This window comes from Oncorhynchus tshawytscha, unplaced genomic scaffold, assembly GCF_018296145.1.
Source record: "Oncorhynchus tshawytscha isolate Ot180627B unplaced genomic scaffold, Otsh_v2.0 Un_contig_5345_pilon_pilon, whole genome shotgun sequence".
Lineage (NCBI taxonomy): Eukaryota > Metazoa > Chordata > Actinopteri > Salmoniformes > Salmonidae > Oncorhynchus > Oncorhynchus tshawytscha.
The window spans coordinates 145,236-157,500 of NW_024609551.1; the positions used below are offsets into that span (position 1 = coordinate 145,236).

A 12,265-nucleotide genomic window follows, 5' to 3' on the forward strand; every position below is an offset into this window, starting at 1 on the left:
GAGGTAGATACCTATAGCAAGCTCAGTGCACAAACACAGTGAGCGTGAGTGTCTCTCTCATCAATGAGCTGTTTCACTCTCTGGACTGCTTTAGTCTCTCATCAATGAGCTGTTGTCACCCCTAGGTCTGGTGGTATCAGTCTGTTTGTCCTCAGGACCCCTCTAATCAGAGCTGTTGTTCCACAGGACCTGGACATCTTGGGTTAGCTCTCCAAGCTCATCACCTGAGCTGTTTTCAGGCTCAGTGCACAAACACAGTCTGAGCTGTTGTGCCAGGACCTCTCATCAATGAGCTGTTTCACCCACAGGACTGCCGACCTCTCATCAATGAGCTGTTGTCACCCACAGGACTGCCGACCTCTCATCAATGAGCTGTTGTCACCCACAGGACTGCCACCCTCTCATCAATGAGCTGTTGTCACCCACAGGACTGCCGACCTCTCATCAATGAGCTGTTGTCACCCACAGGACTGCCGACCTCTCATCAATGAGCTGTTGTCACCCACAGGACTGCCACCCTCTCATCAATGAGCTGTTGTCACCCACAGGACTGCCGACCTCTCATCAATGAGCTGTTGTCTGTTTTTTTATTAGTCTCTCTATTCTCGGTAAATCCCTTAACACTGTCGTGCCTGTAAAACCCCAGGATGCCGGCCGTTTCTGAGATACCGGAACCCGGCGGGCCTGGCACCGACGATCATCCCACGCTCAAAGTTGTTTAGGTCCCTCGTTTTGCCCCATTCTAACGTTCGATCAAACAGTAACTGAATGCCTCGACGATCGTCCGCCTGCTTTCTAAAACAAGCCACGCCCACGTGACTCACTGTCTGTAGGAGCGAACCAATTCTGTGAACGGGGGGGGGGGTTGTACCTTATAAACTGGTCTCTGTGTAGGTATGTATATACACTACCGTTCAGAAGTTTAGGGTCACTTAGAAATGTCCTTGTTTTCCATGAAAAATATACATGAAATGGGTTGACAAGGTTATAAATAATGATTTTTAATTGAAATAATAAGTGTGTCCTTCAAACTTTGCTTTTTGTCAAAGAATCCTCCATTTGCAGCAATTACAGCCTTGCAGACCTTTGGTATTCTACTTGTCAATTTGTTGAGGTAATCTGAAGAGATTTCACCCCCATGCTTCCTGAAGCACCTCCCACAAGTTGGATTGGCTTGATGGGCACTTCTTACGTACCATACGGTCAAGCTCCTCCCACAACAGTTCAATAGGGTTGAGATCCGGTGACATTGCTGGCCTGTCCATTATAGACAGAATACCAGCTGACTGCTTCTTCCCTAAATAGTTCTTACATAGTTTGGAGCTGTGCTTTGGGTCATTGTCCTGTTGTAGGTGTAAATGAGCGCTCCACCCTCACCCCCGGACCATCACCCCCGGACCATCACCCCCGGACCATCACCCCCGGACCATCACCCCCAGACCATCACATTGCCTCCACCAGACCATCACCCCGGACCATCGGACCATCACATTGCCTCCATCACCCCCAGACCATCACCCCCAGACCATCACATTGCCTCACCCCCGCCTCCCCAGACCATCCCCGGACCATCACCCCCAGACCATCACCCCCAGACCATCACATTGCCTCCACCTCCCCCAGACCATCACCCCAGACCATCACCCCGGACCATCACCTCCGGACCATCACCCCAGACCATCACCCCCAGACCATCACATTGCCTCCACCTCCCCCAGACCATCACCCCCAGACCATCACCACCAGACCATCACCCCGGACCATCACCCCCAGACCATCACATTGCATCCACCATCACCCCAGACCATCACATTGCCCATCACCTCCCCCAGACCATCACCCCCAGACCATCACCACCAGACCATCACCCCCAGACCATCACATTGCCTCCACCTCCCCCAGACCATCACCCCCAGACCATCACCACCAGACCATCACCCCGGACCATCACCCCCGGACCATCACCCCAGACCATCACATTGCCTCCACCTCCCCCAGACCATCACCCCGGACCATCACCCCCGGACCATCACCCCGGACCATCACCCCGGACCATCACCCCCAGACCATCACATTGCCTCCACCTCCCCAGACCATCACCCCCAGACCATCACCACCAGACCATCACCCCGGACCATCACCCCCAGACCATCACATTGCCACCATCACCCCAGACCATCACATTGCCTCCACCTCCCCCAGACCATCACCCCAGACCATCACCACCAGACCATCACCCCCAGACCATCACATTGCCACCATCACCCCCCCCAGACCATCACATTGCCTCCACCTCCCCCAGACCATCACCCCCAGACCATCACCCCCAGACCATCACATTGCCTCCACCTCCCCCAGACCATCACCCCAGACCATCACATTGCCTCCACCTCCCCGGACCATCACCCCGGACCATCACCCCGGACCATCACCCCAGACCATCACCCCCAGACCATCACATTGCCTCCACCTCCCCCAGACCATCACCCCAGACCATCACCCCAGACCATCACATTGCCACCATCACCCCCAGACCATCACATTGCCTCCCACCCCCAGACCATCACCCCCAGACCATCACCACTGGACCATCACCACCAGACCATCACATTGCCTCCATCACCCCAGATCCTCACCCCAGACCATCACCAGCTCCCCCAGACCATCACCCCCGGACCATCACCCCCAGACCATCACCCCCAGACCATCACATTGCCTCCACCTCCCCCAGACCATCACCCCCAGACCATCACCACCAGACCATCACCCCCAGACCATCACCCCCAGACCATCACATTGCCACCATCACCCCCAGACCATCACCCCCAGACCATCACCCTCAGACCTCCCCCAGACCATCACCCCCAGACCATCACCCCCAGACCATCACATTGCCACCATCACCCCAGACCATCACCCCAGACCATCACCCCCGGACCATCACCCCCAGACCATCACATTGCCTCCATCACCCCCAGACCATCACCCCCAGACCATCACATTGCCTCCACCTCCCCCAGACCATCACCCCCAGACCATCACCCCAGACCATCACCCCCAGACCATCACATTGCCACCATCACCCCCAGACCATCACCCCCAGACCATCACATTGCCTCCACCTCCCCCCAGACCATCACCCCCGGACCATCACCCCCGGACCATCACCCCCAGACCATCACATTGCCTCCACCTCCCCCAGACCATCACCCCAGACCATCACCCCGGACCATCACCCCCGGACCATCACCCCCAGACCATCACCCCCAGACCATCACATTGCCTCCACCTCCCCCAGACCATCACCCCAGACCATCACCCCCAGACCATCACCACCAGACCATCACCCCCAGACCATCACATTGCCACCATCACCCCCAGACCATCACCCCCAGACCATCACATTGCCTCTATCACCCCCAGACCATCACCACTGGACCATCACCACCAGACCATCACATTGCCTCCATCACCCCAGACCCTCACCCCCAGACCATCACATTGCCTCCAGCTCCCCCAGACCATCACCCCGGACCATCACCCCGGACCATCACCCCCAGACCTCACATTGCCTCCACCCCAGACCATCACCCCCAGACCATCACCACCAGACCATCACCCCGGACCATCACCCCCAGACCATCACATTGCCACCATCACCCCCAGACCATCACCCCCAGACCATCACATTGCCTCCACCTCCCCCAGACCATCACCCCCAGACCATCCATTGCCACCATCACCCCCCCAGACCATCACCACCAGACCATCACCCCCGGACCATCACCCCCAGACCATCACATTGCCACCATCACCCCCAGACCATCACCCCCAGACCATCACATTGCCTCCACCTCCCCCAGACCATCACCATCCCCCAGACCATCACCCCCAGACCATCACATTGCCACCATCACCCCCAGACCATCACCCCCAGACCATCACATTGCCTCCACCTCCCCCAGACCATCACCCCAGACCATCACCCCGGACCATCACCCCCGGACCATCACCCCCGGACCATCACCACCACCAGACCATCACATTGCCTCCATCACCCCAGACCATCACCCCCAGACCATCACCCCAGACCATCACCCCAGACCATCACATTGCCTCCACCTCCCCAGACCATCACCCCCAGACCATCACCACCAGACCATCACATTGCCTCCACCTCCCCCAGACCATCACCACCAGACCATCACATTGCCTCCACCTCCCCCAGACCATCACCACCAGACCATCACATTGCCTCCACCCCCTGGACCATCACCCCCAGACCATCACCATTGACCATCACCCCCCAGACCATCACCACCAGTCCATCACCCCGGACCATCACATTGCCACCATCACATTGCCTCCACCTCCCCAGACCATCACCACCAGACCATCACCCCCAGACCATCACATTGCCACCATCACCCCCAGACCATCACCCCCAGACCATCACATTGCCTCCATCACCATCCCCCAGACCATCACCCCCGAGACCATCACCACCGGACCATCACCACCGGACCATCACATTGCCTCCATCACCCCAGACCCTCACCCCCAGACCATCACATTGCCTCCAGCTCCCCCAGACCATCACCCCCAGACCATCACCCCCAGACCATCACATTGCCTCCACCTCCCCCAGACCATCACCCCCAGACCATCACCCCCAGACCATCACATTGCCTCCACCTCCCCCAGACCATCACCCCCAGACCATTGCCTCCACCTCCCCCAGACCATCACCCCCAGACCATCACCCCCAGACCATCACATTGCCTCCATCACCCCAGACCATCACCCCCAGACCATCACATTGCCTCCATCACCCCAGACCATCACCCCCAGACCATTGCCTCCATCACCCCAGACCATCACCCCCAGACCATCACCCCCAGACCATCACATTGCCTCCACCTCCCCCAGACCATCACCCCCAGACCATCACCCCGGACCATCACCCCCGGACCATCACCCCGGACCATCACCACCACCAGACCATCACATTGCCTCCATCACCCCAGACCATCACCCCCAGACCATCACCCCCAGACCATCACATTGCCTCCACCTCCCCCAGACCATCACCCCCAGACCATCACCACCAGACCATCACATTGCCTCCACCTCCCCCAGACCATCACCCCAGACCATCACATTGCCTCCACCTCCCCAGACCATCACCCCAGACCATCCATTGCCTCCACCTCCCCGGACCATCACCCCCAGACCATCACCCCTGGACCATCACCCCAGACCATCACCCCCAGACCATCACATTGCCTCCACCTCCCCCAGACCATCACCCCCAGTCCATCACCCCGGACCATCACATTGCCACCATCACATTGCCTCCACCTCCCCCAGACCATCACCCCCAGACCATCACATTGCCACCATCACCCCCAGACCATCACCCCCAGACCATCACATTGCCTCCATCACCCCCAGACCATCACCCCCAGACCATCACCCCCAGACCATCACCACCGGACCATCACCACCGGACCATCACATTGCCTCCATCACCCCAGACCCTCACCCCCAGACCATCACATTGCCTCCAGCTCCCCAGACCATCACCCCCAGACCATCACCCCCAGACCATCACATTGCCTCCACCCCAGACCCCCAGACCATCACATTGCCTCCACCTCCCCAGACCATCACCCCCAGACCATCACCCCAGACCATCACCCCCAGACCATCACCCCCAGACCATCACATTGCCTCCATCCCCCAGACCATCACCCCAGACCATCACATTGCCTCCATCACCCCCAGACCATCACCCCCCATTGCCTCCATCACCCCCAGACCATCACCCCAGACCATCACCACCGGACCATCACATTGCCTCCATCACCCCAGACCATCACCCCCAGACCATCACATTGCCTCCAGCTCCCCCAGACCATCACCCCCAGACCATCACCCCCAGACCATCACATTGCCTCCACCTCCCCAGACCATCACCCCCAGACCATCACCCCCAGACCATCACATTGCCTCCACCTCCCCCAGACCATCACCCCCAGACCATTCCTCCACCTCCCCCAGACCATCACCCCAGACCATCACCCCCAGACCATCACATTGCCTCCCCCAGACCATCACCCCCAGACCATCACATTGCCTCCATCACCCCAGACCATCACCCCCAGACCATTGCCTCCATCACCCCAGACCATCACCCCCAGACCATCACCCCCAGACCATCACATTGCCTCCACCTCCCCCAGACCATCACCCCCAGACCATCACATTGACCATCACCCCCGGACCATCACCCCAGACCATCACCACCAGACCATCACATTGCCTCCATCACCCCCAGACCATCACCCCCAGACCATCACCCCCAGACCATCACATTGCCTCCACCTCCCCCAGACCATCACCCCCAGACCATCACCCCAGACCATCACCCGGACCATCACCTCCCCCAGACCATCACCCCCAGACCATCACATTGCCTCCATCACCCCAGACCATCACATTGCCAGACCATCACCCCCAGACCATCACCCCCAGACCATGCCTCCATCCACCTCACCCCCAGACCATCACCCCCAGACCATCACCACCAGACCATCACATTGCCTCCACCTCCCCCAGACCATCACCCCAGACCATCACCCCCAGACCATCACCCCAGACCATCACCCCCAGACCATCACATTGCGGACCATCACCCCCAGACCATCACCCCCAGACCATCACATTGCCTCCACCTCCCCCAGACCATCACCCCAGACCATCACCACTGGACCATCACCACCAGACCATCACATTGCCTCCATCACCCCAGACCCTCACCCCCAGACCATCACATTGCCTCCATCTCCCCCAGACCATCACCCCAGACCATCACCCCAGACCATCACCCCCAGACCATCACATTGCCTCCATCCCCCAGACCATCACCCCCAGACCATCACCCCAGACCATCACCCCAGACCATCACCCCAGACCATCACATTGCCACCATCACCCCCAGACCATCACCCCCAGACCATCACATTGCCTCCACCTCCCCCAGACCATCACCCCAGACCATCACATTGCCACCATCACCCCCAGACCATCACCACCAGACCATCACCCCCAGACCATCACCCCCAGACCATCACATTGCCACCATCACCCCCAGACCATCACCCCCAGACCATCACATTGCCTCCACCTCCCCCAGACCATCACCCCCAGACCATCACCCCCAGACCATCACCCCCAGACCATCACATTGCCATCCCACCATCACCCCAGACCATCACCCCCAGACCATCACATTGCCTCCACCTCCCCCAGACCATCACCCCCAGACCATCACCCCGGACCATCACCCCGGACCATCACCCCAGACCATCACCACCCCAGACCATCACATTGCCTCCATCACCCCAGACCATCACCCCCAGACCATCACCCCCAGACCATCACCCCAGACCATCACATTGCCTCCACCTCCCCAGACCATCACCCCCAGACCATCACCACCAGACCATCACATTGCCCCCAGACCATCACCCCCAGACCATCACATTGCCTCCACCTCCCCCAGACCATCACCCCAGACCATCACATTGCCTCCACCTCACCCCTGGACCATCACCCCAGACCATCACCCCCAGACCATCACCCCCAGACCATCACCACCAGTCCATCACCCCCGGACCATCACATTGCCACCATCACATTGCCTCCACCTCCCCCAGACCATCACCCCAGACCATCACATTGCCACCATCACCCCCAGACCATCACCCCCAGACCATCACATTGCCTCCATCACCCCAGACCATCACCCCAGACCATCACCCCCAGACCATCACATTGCCTCCATCACCCCAGACCCTCACCCCCAGACCATCACATTGCCTCCAGTCCATCCCCCAGACCATCACCCCCAGACCATCACCCCCAGACCATCACATTGCCTCCACCTCCCCCAGACCATCACCCCCAGACCATCACCCCCAGACCATCACATTGCCTCCACCTCCCCCAGACCATCACCCCAGACCATTGCCTCCACCTCCCCCAGACCATCACCCCCAGACCATCACCCCCAGACCATCACATTGCCTCCATCACCCCCAGACCATCACATTGCCTCCATCACCCCAGACCATCACCCCCAGACCATTGACCATCACCCCAGACCATCACCCCCAGACCATCACCCCCAGACCATCACATTGCCTCCACCTCCCCCAGACCATCACCCCCAGACCATCACCCCGGACCATCACCCCCGACCATCACCCCCAGACCATCACCACCCCAGACCATCACATTGACCATCACCCCCCCAGACCATCACCATCCCCCAGACCATCACCCCCAGACCATCACATTGCCTCCACCTCCCCCAGACCATCACCCCCAGACCATCACCACCAGACCATCACATTGCCTCCACCTCCCCCAGACCATCACCCCAGACCATCACATTGCCTCCACCTCCCCCAGACCATCACATTGCCTCCACCTCCCCCGGACCATCACCCCGGACCATCACCCCAGACCATCACCCCAGACCATCACCCCCAGACCATCACATTGCCTCCACCTCCCCCAGACCATCACCACCAGTCCATCACCCCCGGACCATCACCCCACCATCACATTGCCTCCACCTCCCCCAGACCATCACCCCCAGACCATCACATTGCCACCATCACCCCCAGACCATCACCCCCAGACCATCACATTGCCTCCATCACCCCCAGACCATCACCCCAGACCATCACCCCCAGACCATCACCACCAGACCATCACCCCAGACCATCACATTGCCTCCATCACCCCAGACCATCACCCCAGACCATCACATTGCCTCCAGCTCCCCAGACCATCACCCCCAGACCATCACCCCCAGACCATCACATTGCCTCCACCTCCCCCAGACCATCACATTGCCTCCACCTCCCCCAGACCATCACATTGACCATCTCCATCATCACCCCCAGACCATCACCCCCAGACCATCACATTGCCTCCACCTCCCCCAGACCATCACCACCAGTCCATCACCCCAGACCATCACCCCAGACCATCACATTGCCCCCACCTCCCCCAGACCATCACCCCCAGACCATCACATTGCCACCATCACCCCCAGACCATCACCATCATCCCCCAGACCATCACCCCCAGACCATCACCCCCAGACCATCACCCCAGACCATCACCCCAGACCATCACCCCCAGACCATCACATTGCCTCCATCACCCCAGACCCTCACCCCCAGACCATCACATTGCCTCCAGCTCCCCAGACCATCACCCCCAGACCATCACCCCAGACCATCACCCCCAGACCATCACCCTCCACCTCCCCCCAGACCATCACCCCCAGACCATCACCCCAGACCATCACCCCGGACCATCACCCCAGACCATCCCCCAGACCATCACATTGCCACCATCACCCCCAGACCATCACCCCCAGACCATCCATTGCCTCCACCTCCCCCAGACCATCACCCCCAGACCATCACCCCCAGACCATCACATTGCCACCATCACCCCCAGACCATCACCCCAGACCATCACCCCCAGACCATCACCCCCAGACCATCACATTGCCAGACCATCACCCCCAGACCATCACCCCCAGACCATCACATTGCCTCCACCTCCCCAGACCATCACCCCCAGACCATCACCCCAGACCATCACCCCCAGACCATCACATTGCCACCATCATCCCCCAGACCATCACCCCCAGACCATCACATTGCCTCCACCTCCCCAGACCATCACCCCGGACCATCACCCCCAGACCATCACATTGCCCCACCATCCCCCAGACCATCACCACCCCAGACCATCACATTGCCTCCATCACCCCAGACCATCACCCCCAGACCATCACCCCAGACCATCACCCCAGACCATCACATTGCCTCCAGACCTCCCCAGACCATCACCCCCAGACCATCACCCCCAGACCATCACCCCAGACCATCACCCCCAGACTCCACATTGCCTCCACCTCCCCCAGACCATCACCCCAGACCATCACATTGCCTCCACCTCCCCAGACCATCACCCCCAGACCATCACCCCCGGACCATCACCCCCAGACCATCACCCCAGTCCATCACCCCCAGACCATCACATTGACCATCACATTGCCTCCACCTCCCCCAGACCATCACCACCAGACCATCACATTGCCACCATCACCCCCAGACCATCACCCCCAGACCATCACATTGCCTCCATCACCCCCAGACCATCACCCCCAGACCATCACCCGAGACCATCACCACCGGACCATCACATTGCCTCCATCACCCCAGACCCTCACCCCCAGACCATCACATTGCCTCCAGCTCCCCAGACCATCACCCCCAGACCATCACCCCCAGACCATCACATTGCCTCCACCTCCCCAGACCATCACCCCCAGACCATCACCCCCAGACCATCACATTGCCTCCACCTCCCCCAGACCATCACCCCCAGACCATTGCCTCCACCTCCCCCAGACCATCACCCCCAGACCATCACCCCCAGACCATCACATTGCCTCCATCACCCCAGACCATCACCCCCAGACCATCACATTGCCTCCATCACCCCAGACCATCACCCCCAGACCATTGCCTCCATCACCCCCAGACCATCACCCCCAGACCATCACCCCCAGACCATCACATTGCCTCCACCTCCCCCAGACCATCACCCCCAGACCATCACCCCCGGACCATCACCCCCGGACCATCACCCCCGGACCATCACCACCACCAGACCATCACATTGCCTCCATCACCCCAGACCCTCACCCCCAGACCATCACCCCCAGACCATCACCCCCAGACCATCACATTGCCTCCATCCCCCAGACCATCACCCCCAGACCATCACCACCAGACCATCACATTGCCTCCACCTCCCCCAGACCATCACCCCCAGACCATCACATTGCCTCCACCTCCCCAGACCATCACCCCCAGACCATCACATTGCCTCCACCTCCCCGGACCATCACCCCGGACCATCACCATCCCCCTGGACCATCACCCCCAGACCATCACCCCCAGACCATCACATTGCCTCCACCTCCCCCAGACCATCACCACCAGTCCATCACCCCCGGACCATCACATTGCCACCATCACATTGCCTCCACCTCCCCCAGACCATCACCCCCAGACCATCACATTGCCACCATCACCCCCAGACCATCACCCCCAGACCATCACATTGCCTCCATCACCCCCCAGACCATCACCCCAGACCATCACCCCCAGACCATCACCACCGGACCATCACCACCGGACCATCACATTGCCTCCATCACCCCAGACCATCACCCCCAGACCATCACATTGCCTCCACCTCCCCCAGACCATCACCCCCAGACCATCACCCCCAGACCATCACATTGCCTCCACCTCCCCCAGACCATCACATTGCCTCCACCTCCCCCAGACCATCAGACCATCACCCCTGGACCATCACCCCCAGACCATCACCCCCAGACCATCACATTGCCTCCACCTCCCCAGACCATCACCCCCAGACCATCACCCCCAGACCATCACCACCCACATTGCCTCCACCTCCCCCAGATCACCCCCAGACCATCACATTGCCTCCAGCTCCCCCACCATCACCCCCAGACCATCACCCCCAGACCATCACATTGCCTCCACCTCCCCAGACCATCACCCCCAGACCATCACATTGCCTCCACCTCCCCCAGACCATCACCCCCAGACCATCACCCCCAGACCATCACCCCCAGACCATCACATTGCCTCCATCACTCCAGACCATCACCCCCAGACCATCACATTGCCTCCATCACCCCAGACCATCACCCCCAGACCATTGCCTCCATCACCCCAGACCATCACCCCCAGACCATCACCCCCAGACCATCACATTGCCTCCACCTCCCCCAGACCATCACCCCCAGACCATCACATTGCCTCCACCTCCCCAGACCATCACCCCCAGACCATCACATTGCCTCCAGCTCCCCAGACCATCACCCCCAGACCATCACCCCCAGACCATTGCCTCCAGCTCCCCAGACCATCACCCCCAGACCATCACCCCAGACCATCACATTGCCTCCACCTCCCCCAGACCATCACCCCCAGACCATCACCCCCAGACCATCAGATTGCCTCCACCTCCCCAGACCATTGCCTCCACCTCCCCCAGACCATGACCATCACCCCCAGACCATCACCCCCAGACCATCACATTGCCTCCATCACCCCAGACCATCACCCCC

The 12,265-nt window shown here is 60.0% G+C and overlaps 1 protein-coding gene across 3 annotated transcripts in view; it reads left to right on the plus strand.

Annotated features, from left to right (window-relative positions):
- The window catches only part of prelid3a (PRELI domain containing 3A), a 29,235-nt gene that overhangs the window by 4,991 nt on the left and 11,979 nt on the right, over positions 1-12,265 (plus strand). The gene's annotated exons all lie outside the window — the stretch shown is intronic.